Raw genomic sequence first — 12,771 nt, 5'->3', positions numbered from 1 at the left:
ATATGGGAACTTGACTATCGACGTGGTTTGAAGGTCCCTTTGTTTCGGTGCAAATGGGTCAATATGACACGAGGCGGGTTAACGGAAGACCGGTAGTACGGAATGACAACAGTGGATCTCAACAATCTTGCGTATGCAGATGAACCATTCGTCCTAGCCAATGATGTGGCACAGGTTTTCTATGTGAGGGACATGTCTACCAAGCCAAGAAAAAGAAAAGATAAGGAAGCGAATGCATCGTACGATGAGCCAAAGCGGCACATAGTTCTTTCTGGGAAGAGAAACATCGTGGGAGTGGATGACAAGATAGACATGTCAGAAGATTATGAAAAGTTTGATGAAATTGCTCCATTGACAGTGAATATTGACCCGATCATCCCATTAAATGATGAAGATTTTCCATGGTTATGGCGCAAAGGGACACACGCGAAGAAAAAGTTTCACACCCAAAGATCTGGGATGTGATCGGCTTCACTATCATCACTTTCTTCTGTGTTTCACACCCAGGAGGGAATCTCTGTAATAGTTAGGGTAGTTATGTGTTTTGGCATTTGAAACGCGAAGAAATTTTATGTGCAAACAAATTCTTTCATGCCTTTACTGATTTTTAAAGTTAAGTTATTCAAATACTAGTGATTCACACTAATTTCAAATAATTCAAAATTTAAACTATTCAAATTTGAAAACTACGGGCACTAACAGAAAGTTTGTAATTTTTTGTACCTAAAGCAAAAATATTCACAAAGAAACTCTAAATACACAAAAAAACTCAAATATAAATAAAGCAAAAAAAAGCCCGCCTACTGGGCCAGAGCGGCCTGCATACGACTAGAAACCCAACCTATTGTTGGGCCAGGGCACAGGCCTGCAAAGGCCCAGTAGGCCCACAGGGCAGCGCAGAACATGTAGGCCCAGTAGGCCTGCTTTAGAGAGGAGCTCGAGAGAGCTACCGCACGGGGGGTTATAAACCAGTGTGGACGCCCCTCGGCTAGCGAGGTGGGACTAAACTTGTCGCACCGCACCTGCGCCAGCGCACCCCCTTTAGTGCCGGGTGGTGGCACCAACCGGTACTAAAGGGGGGTCCTTTAGTACCGGTTGGATCCACCACCCGGCACTAAAGGGGGTGCGGTTCCCGCCGCTTGGCCTGGTCAAAACAGGCCTTTAGTACCGGTTGGTGGCTCCAACCGGTACTAAAGGTCCATCCTATATAACTAAACACTTCAAAAATTTCAGTTTCTCCTCTGCTTCTTCTCCTCTGCCCCGTCGCCCGCCGCCCCCGTCTCCATAACCCTCGTTGCCGCCCCCGTCGCCGCCCCGTCCCCGTTGTCGCCGCCCTGTCGTCCCCGTCATCACCGCCGCGCCGTCCCGGTCCGTCCCGCGTCGTCTCCGTCCCCGTCATCGCCGCCCTGTCCCCATCGTCGCCGCCCCGGCCCGTCCCCGTCGTCGCCGCCCCGTCCCTATCCCCGTTGTCACCATCCCCGTCATCGTCGCGCCCGTCGCCGCCCCCCGCCGCCTCTCGCCTCGCCGGTGAGCATTGTTAGAAATAGTTATAGAAATAGTTATAAAAATGTTAGAAATTTTTCTTTTTTAGTTATAGAAATAGTTAGTTATATAGCATTGTTAGAAATGTTATAGAAATAGTTATAAAAATGTTAGAAATTTTTCTTTTTTTAGTTATAGAAATAGTTAGTTATATAGCATTGTTAAAAATGTTATAGAAATGTTAGAATTGTTAGAAATTTTTCTGTTTTTTAGTTATAGAAATAGTTATAAAAAAGTTAGAAATTTTAATTTTTTTAGTAGAAATATTAGAAATGTTATACAAATGTTATTTATATATATAGAAATGTTATAATTTTTTTTTCTGTTTTTTAGTTATAGAAATATCAGAAATGTTATAGAAATGTTAGTTATATAGCATTGTTAGAAATGTTATAGGAATGTTAGTTATATAGAAATGTTAGAAATTTTAGTTATCAAAATCCAATCATTAAAAAAACGTTACTTTTTACGAGCATATAGCTAGTATTTGTTCTCAACGATGCCCGGCCCGCATCCTCGCCGTCGACCCGTCCGCGACGACGTCCGGTTGACCCATGTCCGGGACTGGGCTCCGCCGGGCTGGCACTGGGGGGTGCTGCCTGGAGGGGCGCGCCGCTTGATGAGTAACCCGGCCCCGGTCGTCGACCCTAATCTCGTTTGGTGGTGTTCGCGTGGGCCAATTTCGGTGCCGAGGGAGCCGGCCCCACCGGAGGTGGTACGTCGCCGTGTCAGGGAGGAGGACGAGCATGTCCATCGCTACATGGTTGCGTTAGAGGGCGGCAGGTTCTCCAATACCTGGCAGTTTCTTCAGGGATCTCACTTCAGCTATGATCCTGTGAGGGTTCCTTCTCTTTGGGTGTCCACCGCCCGCGCCGCATGATCCGACGATGTATTCGAGATTATATCTATTATTTGAGACGATGTATTCGAGATTATATCTATTATTCAAGACGATGTATTCGAGATTATATCTATTATTCGAGACGACGTATTCGAGATTATATTCAATGATGCTTATTATGTACTATGATTGATTCAGTTTTTCCTTATTAATTGATTGCATCCATGCATTGTAATTTGAATATATTTCTTTTGGATTAGTTAAACAAAACCTATGGCGGACAATACCGGCAGAGAGGGAGAAGACGCCTTGTTCAATATCATACGCAATCCTCGCGGTCCAGATGATGATCAGAATGAAGAAGATTATGACGGCTCTGAATATCTAAACAACACCGGGGAGGGTGATATGATATTCGATCGCGACGACCGAATTGATGAAGTCATGAACTAGAACATGACGAAGAAAATGTTGATCTTGAAACAACAAAGACCGGCGAGGTATATATATTTATATAAGCAGGCATCTGGTGATCATCACATGTTTTAAATGACTTGAAGATATATTAACGAATCGATCTTTCTTCTTTCAGCCATCCGGATCAAGCAAATCTTCAGGCAACAGGACGAAACGAGGCCCGAACAAAAAGTTGAAGGAGGGCGTAAAGTACAATATCGAGGCAATCAGACCTGATGGCGAACCATTCGCGCCTAAGAAGATTGCGGACAAGTTCATTCGTCAGTGCGGAGTTCTTGTGAAGGACCAACATTTGCTTTGGGAAACGCTCATGGAACATTTCACCCTACCAGATCATTTCACAAAAGCAGATGTGGAGAAAGTCAAGGACGCTGCTCTTAGGAAGATGGCGGTTGCATTCGAGAACCACAAGATTCGTGAATGGGCCAAGTACGTCAATGGAGGAAGGAAGACTCCAGTATTTGAGGGAACACTAGAGAACCAAAGTGCTCATTGGGACGATTTCGTGAAATTCAAGGATTCGGAATTATCTAAGGAACGGTCGAGAATAAACAAGGCCAATGCCGCAAAAAAGGATAAGTTCCATAAGCTGGGGCCAGGTGGCTATGCGGTGGGAATGCCTAAGTGGGATAAGTCTAAGAAAGAGATGCTGGATGCAGGTGTCACTCCAGAAACATTGAGCAGGACTTGGTTCTATGCGCATGGGGGGGGGGGAGTTGGACACAAAGACAGGCAAAGTTTCGAGGAAGGCATGTCTGGACGGAGCCGAAGATAAGCTACTTGTTGCAATAGAAGAGGCTCGATCCGGGTTGTTCGAGCCCAACAGAGAGAACGACGAGCTTACGCGTGCCCTGGGAAATCCTGAACACCCGGGAAGAACACGAGGCATGGGCGCTATTCCGTGGTATGAGGGGTTTTCGGACTGGAACGCCGACTACAGAACCCGTGCAAGGAAGAAGATTGCAGAGGAGAAGAACAGGAAGATGGAGGAGGAGCATAGGAAGCTAGACTATGAACGCCTTCAAGGCCTAGAATCAGCGCACGCGGACTTGGCAATCAAATTCCAGTGGCAGCAGGAGCAGATCGACTCACTTAGCCAGCAAAGGGGGTCTCAGCAGCTAGCGGATGATCCACCAATGGATAGCACCGTCCCATCCATGCCGAGAAGCAGCGTGGGTTCCGCCCCGGGCGACGCATTGCTGGATAGCTACCAAGTGGATGACATCATGGAGAACACTAACTGCGAGCTACACTTCAAAATGAAGAACATATCCATGAAGGTGGCGGACGCCCTTGCTTTTACAAATCCCCCCGAGGCAACCTTCCATTGCAACCCGATTCCAGCGGGCTATGCTCGTGTATTGGTTGATGAGGTGGTGGACCAATATTCGAGGCTAGAGCTTGACATTCCTGGAGGTGACGATGAGCACACACTAGGAGAGGCCAACCATCGTATCATCCTATGGATAAAGGATTGCATCATCTTTCGAAGGCCACCGACACCGCATCATCCGACTCCTCGTCGCAGTCCGCCACCGAGTCAGTAGACTCCCGCTCCTCCAAGTCCACCAACGCGTCAGGCCACTCCTCCTCCAAGTCCGGCACAGCTTCAGGCCACTCCTCCTCCAAGTCCGGCAAAGCGTCAGGCCACTCCTCCTCCAATTCCGGCACAGCTTCAGGGCACTCCTCCTCCAAGTCCAGCACAGCTTCAGGCCACTCCTCCTCCTCCAACTCAGCCACGTCAGCTGTCTTCGCCGCCTCAGCAATCACGGAAGAGAGCCGCCTCGGCTATGGTGCGTAGCGGTACAAGTCGAGGTAGTACTGCAGGTACAGGTGGAGGCAAGCGATTTCAATATGGTCCAAGCCTCGCGCCTCTTCAGCAGAGGCCTTACGACAAGTCCGAGGAGGAAAACGTAGCCATATCGAAGGCCGAGGTGGAAGCCCATTTTGCACCGAAACCGCCACCGCCGCCAAGGGAGAAAGTGCCGGTGGAAAAGATTGACCACTTCATTCATATGGCTAGACCACCAGCTCCCAAGCCTGTTGACACAGACTATGAGCGCCACCTCAGGAAGTTAAATCGAGCATGTCTACAGAAAGAGGCGAGCTCGAGCTCGAGCAAATCAGCTGGCAAAAGGAGCGGTAAAACCGTTCCCCAGCTGGGAGAACAGGCGGCGCAATCAATCCCCTCGCTTTTTGTGCCAACAACACATGAGAGGTGGCGCGCCCAATATTATTGTGGGCAAACCATTAACGTTCCCGGGATGGGCGATGTGGTAATAACCGAGGAGCATATTGCGCAGGCTGGATCGATCGGGATCACTGATGGACAACTCCTCGATATTGAGCCCATGTCTCGGACTAGAGAGGAGGAAATAAAACGGAAATATGCCCGGGGCCAACCTTTGGTCGAGCCAGAGGAGGTCAATAAGCTCCCAACGAGAATGTATGAATTGCATCAATGGTACATGGACATTACCAAGATTTCCAATCGAGAGTCCCTCATGGTGAATGTCAACGAGGAGCATTACTACCATAAGAAAGCTGTGGCCGTTGAGTATTCAGAACTATTTCAGCTATACAATAAAGGCGCACTCGACAAATCTATCCTCAGTTGCTATTGTCTGTAAGTGATTTCTTTCTGTAATTTAAGTCTCAAGCTAGCTGTAGTGATCATTTTGATCAATCATTACCTGTAATTATCCTCACTATATTCTTTTCTGTGGTATTATGCAGGATGAAGATTTATGAAATGAAAAAAGGTGGACGCTATGGCATTGGGTTCGTTGACCCAAATACCATTAATGGATACACATGGAAAATAGATACATATCATGAAAAATGTGTAGAGGAAAGCATGCTACAGTTCTTCAAGGAACTCAAATACAATGAAGATATACTACTTCCTTACAACTTCCATTGAGTCACACTGTCTTGTTCTACAAATTCTGTTTTTCCCTACTAGCTAGCTATAGCTACATGTTTTTGCTTACATATGCCCACTTAATTAAGACATGCAAACGTGTGTGCATGCAGATTTCACTGGATCTTGTTAATCATTAAAGTTGATGACGAAACAGTTGAAGTACTAGACTCGCTACTTAAGAAAGCAAGTGACTACACCATCGTGAAGGGGATAGTCAACAGGTAATTTCAATCATTATTAACTATATCTCGGCCTATTTAATTAGTTTGTCATTTCCTGATAACAACTATTTAATAACCCATTTATTCATTTTCTTTGTCGGCGGGGCAGGGCTTGGGCAAAGTTCATCAGGGCCACTCCAGGCGCATGGAAACAAAAGCTGAAATGGTATCGACCCAAGGTAAGTAATTAAGTAGTACTAGCTAGCTGCCATCTCTTTAATTATCATGCTTGATTAATTATTATCTGATCAAATTCCATTCTCGTAAAGGCCCTGAAGCAGGCGCCGGGGAATAATCTATGTGCATACTACGTTTGCGAGAACATTTGCATGATGGCGTCCGAAAGGAGCAAATCTCAAAGACAGGAGTGGGTACGATATCGATTGTCAGAACACTATTCACAATTTTTACACCATTATTGATATCTAGTCACACAACTAATACACATGCATATTGATCTCCTTCTTAACAGTTCAGAGAGGTGCGGGACAAGCTCCTAGCACAGGACCGCATAGAAGCAATTCAAGAGGAAATAGCGGGATTTTTGCTCGACCAGGTCATAGATCCCAAAGGAGAATACTATTACCTGCTACCGCCCCCATGAACCACTTCCAATTGTTATCGTGCTCCGAAGGCACCAATTAGCTAGGCTAATGCCACTTGCTCCGAAGGCAACAATTAGGAGAAATTGTATATATATATATATATACATGTGTGTATATATGTGTGAATTAATTAATGGTGGTTGTGTGAGACATTTGATGATATATATATATATATATATATATATATATATATTATGATCGGTTCTACTAGAAATTCTATTTATATATATGCATAACGTGTACAATATGTAGTATCGTAAAATACCAGCAAACAAAAAATAATTAAATGAAAAACACAAAATTAAATGAAAAAGAAATCATAAACCCCCAAACCCCCAACATTTTAATACCGGTTGGTGACACCAACCGGTACTAAAGGGCTCCCTGCCCCCGAAGCTGGCTCGTGCCACGTGGTTGCCCTTTAGCACCGGTTCGTGCTGAACCGGTACTAAAGGGGGGGGGGCTTTAGTGCCTACATTTTAGCGCCGGTTACCAAACCAGCACTAAAGGGCCTTACGAACCGGTGCTATTGCCCGGTTCTGCACCAGTGCTAACAAGCAGATAAAGATAAACAAGGCATTTGATTGATAACTGGATAAATTCTAAAAAAGAAACCTAACAACCAAATACAAATAAACAAGGCATCTGCTTGATAACTGGACAAATGCTAAAAAAGCAACCTAAGAACCAAATACAGATAAACAAAGCATCTGCTTGATAACTGGACAAATACTCACTTCAACCAAACTATGAACCAAATACAGATAAACAAGGCATCTGCTCGATAATTGAAACAATGCTCACTCCAACCAAACTAATAACCAAATACAGATAAACAAGGCATCTACTCACTATAAACAACCAAATATAGCCATTCGTGAAACTTAAGTGGACAATTCATACTTAAACATCACACAGACCTATTGAACAATACATTTCTGCATAACTAAAATAATTAAACACGACACAGTTAAAGCACCGCACGGCAAATGCTACTACAACAAAGGGGTTGGAAAGCTAGAATAGGTAAGATTTGCTGATAGAATGTTGCCTCACATTTCATGGAAGGGATCCTTCCAGTTGGAAGAGCACAGACCCATGGTGTCAGGGGTTGGGTGCGACATATGCCAAGGGATGACTTATCATGGTGGGAGCGAGTAGAACGTCGCCGATGCCCGGAAGCGGGATGAGACGTAGACACGAGCACCGGCGTACTTTACCCAGGTTCGGGGCTCTCCTAGGAGATAACACCCCTAGTCCTGCTATGTCGGGTCTCCGCATGATCACTAAGGCACTAGCACTACTAGGAAAAGGTCTATAGATGAAACTGACACTAATGGCGCACCAGAGAAGTGGTGCGCCACTACTATATACTAATGGAGCACCATGTGGTGATGCGCCATTAGTGTGGAAGACACTAATGGCGCACCAGGCACAAGGTGCGCCACTAGTAACAATTTTTTTTCATTTTTCCAAACATACTAATGGCGCATCCAGGCAAAGTGCGCCATTAGTAGTTCTAACTAGTAATGGTGCACCAGCCGTAGAGTGCGCCACTACTGTATTTTCTTATTCTTTTTTTGCAAAACAACTAATGGTGCACCGTTGCAAAGTGTGCCATTACTAGTTTAAACTAGCAATGGCGCACTATGCCATGGTGCGCCATTAGTATATATATATTTTTTACTTTTTTTGCAAAACTACTAATGGCGCACGGCCAGGAGGTGCGCCATTAGTATGTTGGGTTACTAATGGCGCATGGCTGTGTGGTGCACCACTAGTAACCTGGGACCAGCTAGATATTTTGGACAGCCACACCTACACACTCACTTTCCCCACTTCATTCTCTCCACCTCCTTCTCCAAGCTTGTCAGCTGCCTCCTCCTCCTCACCTCATTTGCACCATAGATTCATCAAAATTAAGTGGTGAAATTACCTTTTTTTGATAGGTAAGTAAGGGGAAAGCTATCTTCATGTTGTAGATCTACTTTCTTTCTCCTTAGCTCGCTCCAACAACGTGCACATGCACTTTTTGTGGCCTAGCTAGATCTATGTATGTTTGTGGTGTTGCATATGTTTGTGGTGTTGCATATATGTTTGTGTTTGCAGGTACCGGTATTTGAAATGCGATAGTTGCCAATATTTTGCCGAAATGTTGATTCATTTCCGTTTCGGCGAGAATTTTGGCACTATGCATTCTTTTTGGTCCTATTTTTAGGGAAAGTCATGCCAAATTTTTTCTTGGTTCTAAAATATCGTTTTGCTCTACCCCGCATGCGACCATGGTCCGCACGATGACAGAAGGCATCGTGAATAGGTTTTTGAGCTCCGTGAAGGCCGAGATGCTTCAAAAGAACGAGACGGAGATATGATGTCCGTGTCGAAGATGCAAGCTGAAGAGCCTTATTAAGGACCCGGATTTCGGGCAGGTGCAGGACCACCTGCTCTTGCGTGGTTTCATGGATGGATATCAGTGGCAAGGTGATGAAAATGACTATGAAGTCGTCCATGGGGGTCTGGCAAGAAATGAGGAAGGCAGCAAGACAACCACCACGGCTCGAGCGGGCGAGAAGACGAAGAATCTCCAGGACATGATCATGACGGTGATGCTGTACACAGTCATCATGTAGAAGATGCCGGACATGATGATGAGGAAGATACCGGAGTAGATGAAGGGCATGATCATGAAGATGAAGATGTCGGCGGAGCAGACGACGATGGACCATCGATGGGCTGGGTGCAGGACCCTCATATTCAAGAGCTGCTTCTCAAGCAGACGGATAACACAAGAGCTGCCGCCCGAGAGAAAGCCAAGCTGGATCAACTTGAGATAGACGCGGTTAGTCCATTGTATGAAGGATGCAGACCCGAGGATACCCGCCTGAAAGTAACGCCCATGGCTTTGGAGATGAAGGTAAAACACAAAATGACCGACGCATGCTTCGACAAGAACATGTCATTCTGGCACGAACGTCTTCCCAAGGGGAACAAGTGCCCGACCAGTTTCGAGGAGGCGAAGAAAGTCGTGTGTCCTATGGATTTACCACACCTGAAATACCATGTGTGCATGAACAATTGCATCATTTATCGAGGCAAGCACGTGGAGTCTACCATATGTCCGGTGTGCGGCGTCACTCGATACAAGAAGAGGAAGAAAGTTCCTCGAAAAGTGGTGTGGTACTTTCCAATCACTCCTCGTCTGCAGCGGTGTTTCACGGACCCTAAGGTAGCAAAGCTCCTGCATTGGCACGCGGATAGGGAGGAGAAGAAGCGAGAAGATGACGCAAATGATCCAAGATAAATAAAAAAGACAAGATGCTGAGTCACCCTAAGGATGGGAGCCAGTGGCAAGAGTTCAAATTCGAACACCCAGAATTTGGGAAGGATCCAAGGAACATCGTGCTGGGCGCGAGCACCAATGGAGTAAATCTGTTTGGCAGCCAGAGAAGCACACATAGCACCTGGCCTGTGTTTGTGTGGATGTACAACCTTCCCCCTGGTTGTGCATGAAGAGGAAGTACATTCACATGAGTATGCTAATTGAAGGGCCGAAACAACCAGGGAACGACATAAATCTGTATCTGGGGCTGCTGAAAGAGGAGTTAGACACGCTGTGGAAAACGCCAGCCAATAGGTGGGACTCCGCAGACAAAGAATATTTCCCTATGAGAGCCGCACTGCTCATGATGGTGCACGACTATCTCGGTTACGGATATCTCACGGGGCAGGTGGTCCACGGATTTTCTGGATGCGTCAGGTGCATGGATGACACAACATATCGCCAGCTAGATAGAGATCCCTGGTCTTCGAAAACCGTGTTCATGGGACATCGAAGGTTGCTTCACGACGATGACCCGTGGAGGAAACGCAAGGATCTGTTCGATGGTGAAACCAAACCCCGAAGACGCCCGCGTATGAGGAGTGGCAAGGAAATAGACGGGCTGTTGAAAAATTGGAAAGATTGCCCACTGCCGGGAAAGAAGCAAAAGGCGCCAGAGCCGGGAAAGAAGCGAAAGGCGCCAGAGCAGCTACTGAAGGTATGGAAAATGAGGTCTGTTTTCTGGGACTTGCCGTACTGGAAGATCCACCATGTGCCACACAGCCTTGATGCCATGCATATAACGAAGAACGTGTGCGAGAGTCTGCTTGGTACCCTGCTCAACATGCCAGAGAGGACAAAAGATGGGCTGAAAGCAAGGGCGGACTTGAAATCAATGGGCATCAGGTAGGAGCTTCACGCTAATGATGATGATGATGATGATGATGAGGCGAAGTAGGACACAGAAAGTCGTCACAAAGGCAAAAAGGCCAAGAAGACCGGAAATGACTACCCTCCCGCGTGCTTCACTCTAAGTCAGGAGGAGATCGAGCAGTTTTTCACCTGCCTCGTAGGAGTAAAACTTCCTTACGGTTACGCGGGGAAGATAAGCAGATACCTAGACCCAGCGAAGCAGAAGTGCAGCGGGATGAAGTCTCACGACTGTCACGTGCTAATGATGCACATACTTCCAATTGCAATCCGTGGGATCATGGACGCGCACGTCCGTGAAACGCTATTTGGCCGATGCAACTTTTTCGACGTCATCTCTCAGAAGTCGGTTGGCATGAGGCAACTCAGAAGGCTACAGGAAGAGATCATGGTGATACTATGCGAGCTTGAGATGTACTTCCCGCCCGCATTCTTCGACGTTATGGTGCATCTGCTGGTCCATATCGTGGAGGATATGATCCAACTCGGGCCGACGTTCCTGCACAGCATGATGCCATTCGAAAGGATGAATGGTGTCATCAAAGGATACATTTGCAACATGTCACGTCCAGAGGGAAGTATAGCCAGGGGCTTTCTGACCGAAGAGTGCATCTCCTACTGCACGAATTATCTAGGCATCGAGAACCCCGTTGGTCTGCCCGTCAACAGGCACCTCGGCACGCTCGCTGGATGGGGTCACCATGAGGGTCTCCGCGAAATGCATGTTGACTTCGAGGGTCGACTCGCCGACTTTGAAAGAGCAAACCTAGTCGCGCTACAACACATAGACGTGGTCGATACTTGGGCGGTAGAGCACAAAACCTTTATTGAGAAGACGTACAATGACTGAGGCCAACAGAGGATGGATGGAGATATAATCAAAGAGCACCACTCATGTTTCATGCGTTGGTTCAAGCAGAAGCTTCTGTCGTACCCTTTACATGAGGATTCTTCCGCGGAAGAACAACTCATATTCGCCTTGTCACAGCGCGCCGAGCACAACCTGATGACCTATGATGCGTACGATATCAATGGCTACACATTCTACACCGAGGACAAGGACATGAAGAGCGATGGTTATCAGAACTCCGGGGTAACGATGGAATCCTACACCGGTAACGACAAGGACAGATACTACGGAAGGATCGAGGAGATCTGGGAGCTGAGCTACGCTGGAGAGAAGGTCCTGATGTTCCGTGTCAGATGGGCCAAGAGCGTCCTAAAAGAAGACCGGTATTTCACCACCATGGTTATACCCGAAGCCAAATCCAAGACCGTGGGCGCAAACGTCACCGCGAAAAATGAGCCATGGGTACTGGCTTCCCAAGTGGACCAATGCTTCTTCATTATCGACCCGCCAAAACCCAGTCGTGTTGTCGTGAGGAGAGGCAAAAGGAAGATCATCGGAATGGATGGAGTAGACAATGAGCAAGACTTCGAAAAGTACGGCGACCCGAAGATCGAACATGACGATGACGATGAAGTAGCAGCATACACCACAAGAAGAAGCAGGACCACCCTACCTAAAGGACGTCCGTTCCACAGAAGAAATCCATTTGCGAAAAAGAAGGGCAAGAAGATTGTGAACAGATAGCTAGCTAAGATCCATTGTATTTAAATTGTAGTCTTCATTTCTCGATTATATTTCATGGGCACTTTTTTATATCATGAATATTTTTAAATTTCATTGGAACTTTTTGAATTCATGAGGACACTCAATCTCGATCTGCCTCCATCTCGATCTCGATTCCACCCGCACCCTCCCCCGCTAGCTCCACCGCCGCCGACGACCCACCGCACCCTCCCCCGCTCCACCGCCACCGACGAGCACCCCCCGCACCCTCCATCTCAATCTCGATTCCACCCGCACCCTCCCCTACTAGGTCCACCGCCGCCGAAGACCCACCGCA

Source organism: Triticum dicoccoides, chromosome 5A, assembly GCF_002162155.2.
Source record: "Triticum dicoccoides isolate Atlit2015 ecotype Zavitan chromosome 5A, WEW_v2.0, whole genome shotgun sequence".
Taxonomy (NCBI): domain Eukaryota; kingdom Viridiplantae; phylum Streptophyta; class Magnoliopsida; order Poales; family Poaceae; genus Triticum; species Triticum dicoccoides.
This window is presented reverse-complemented; position numbering follows the sequence as displayed.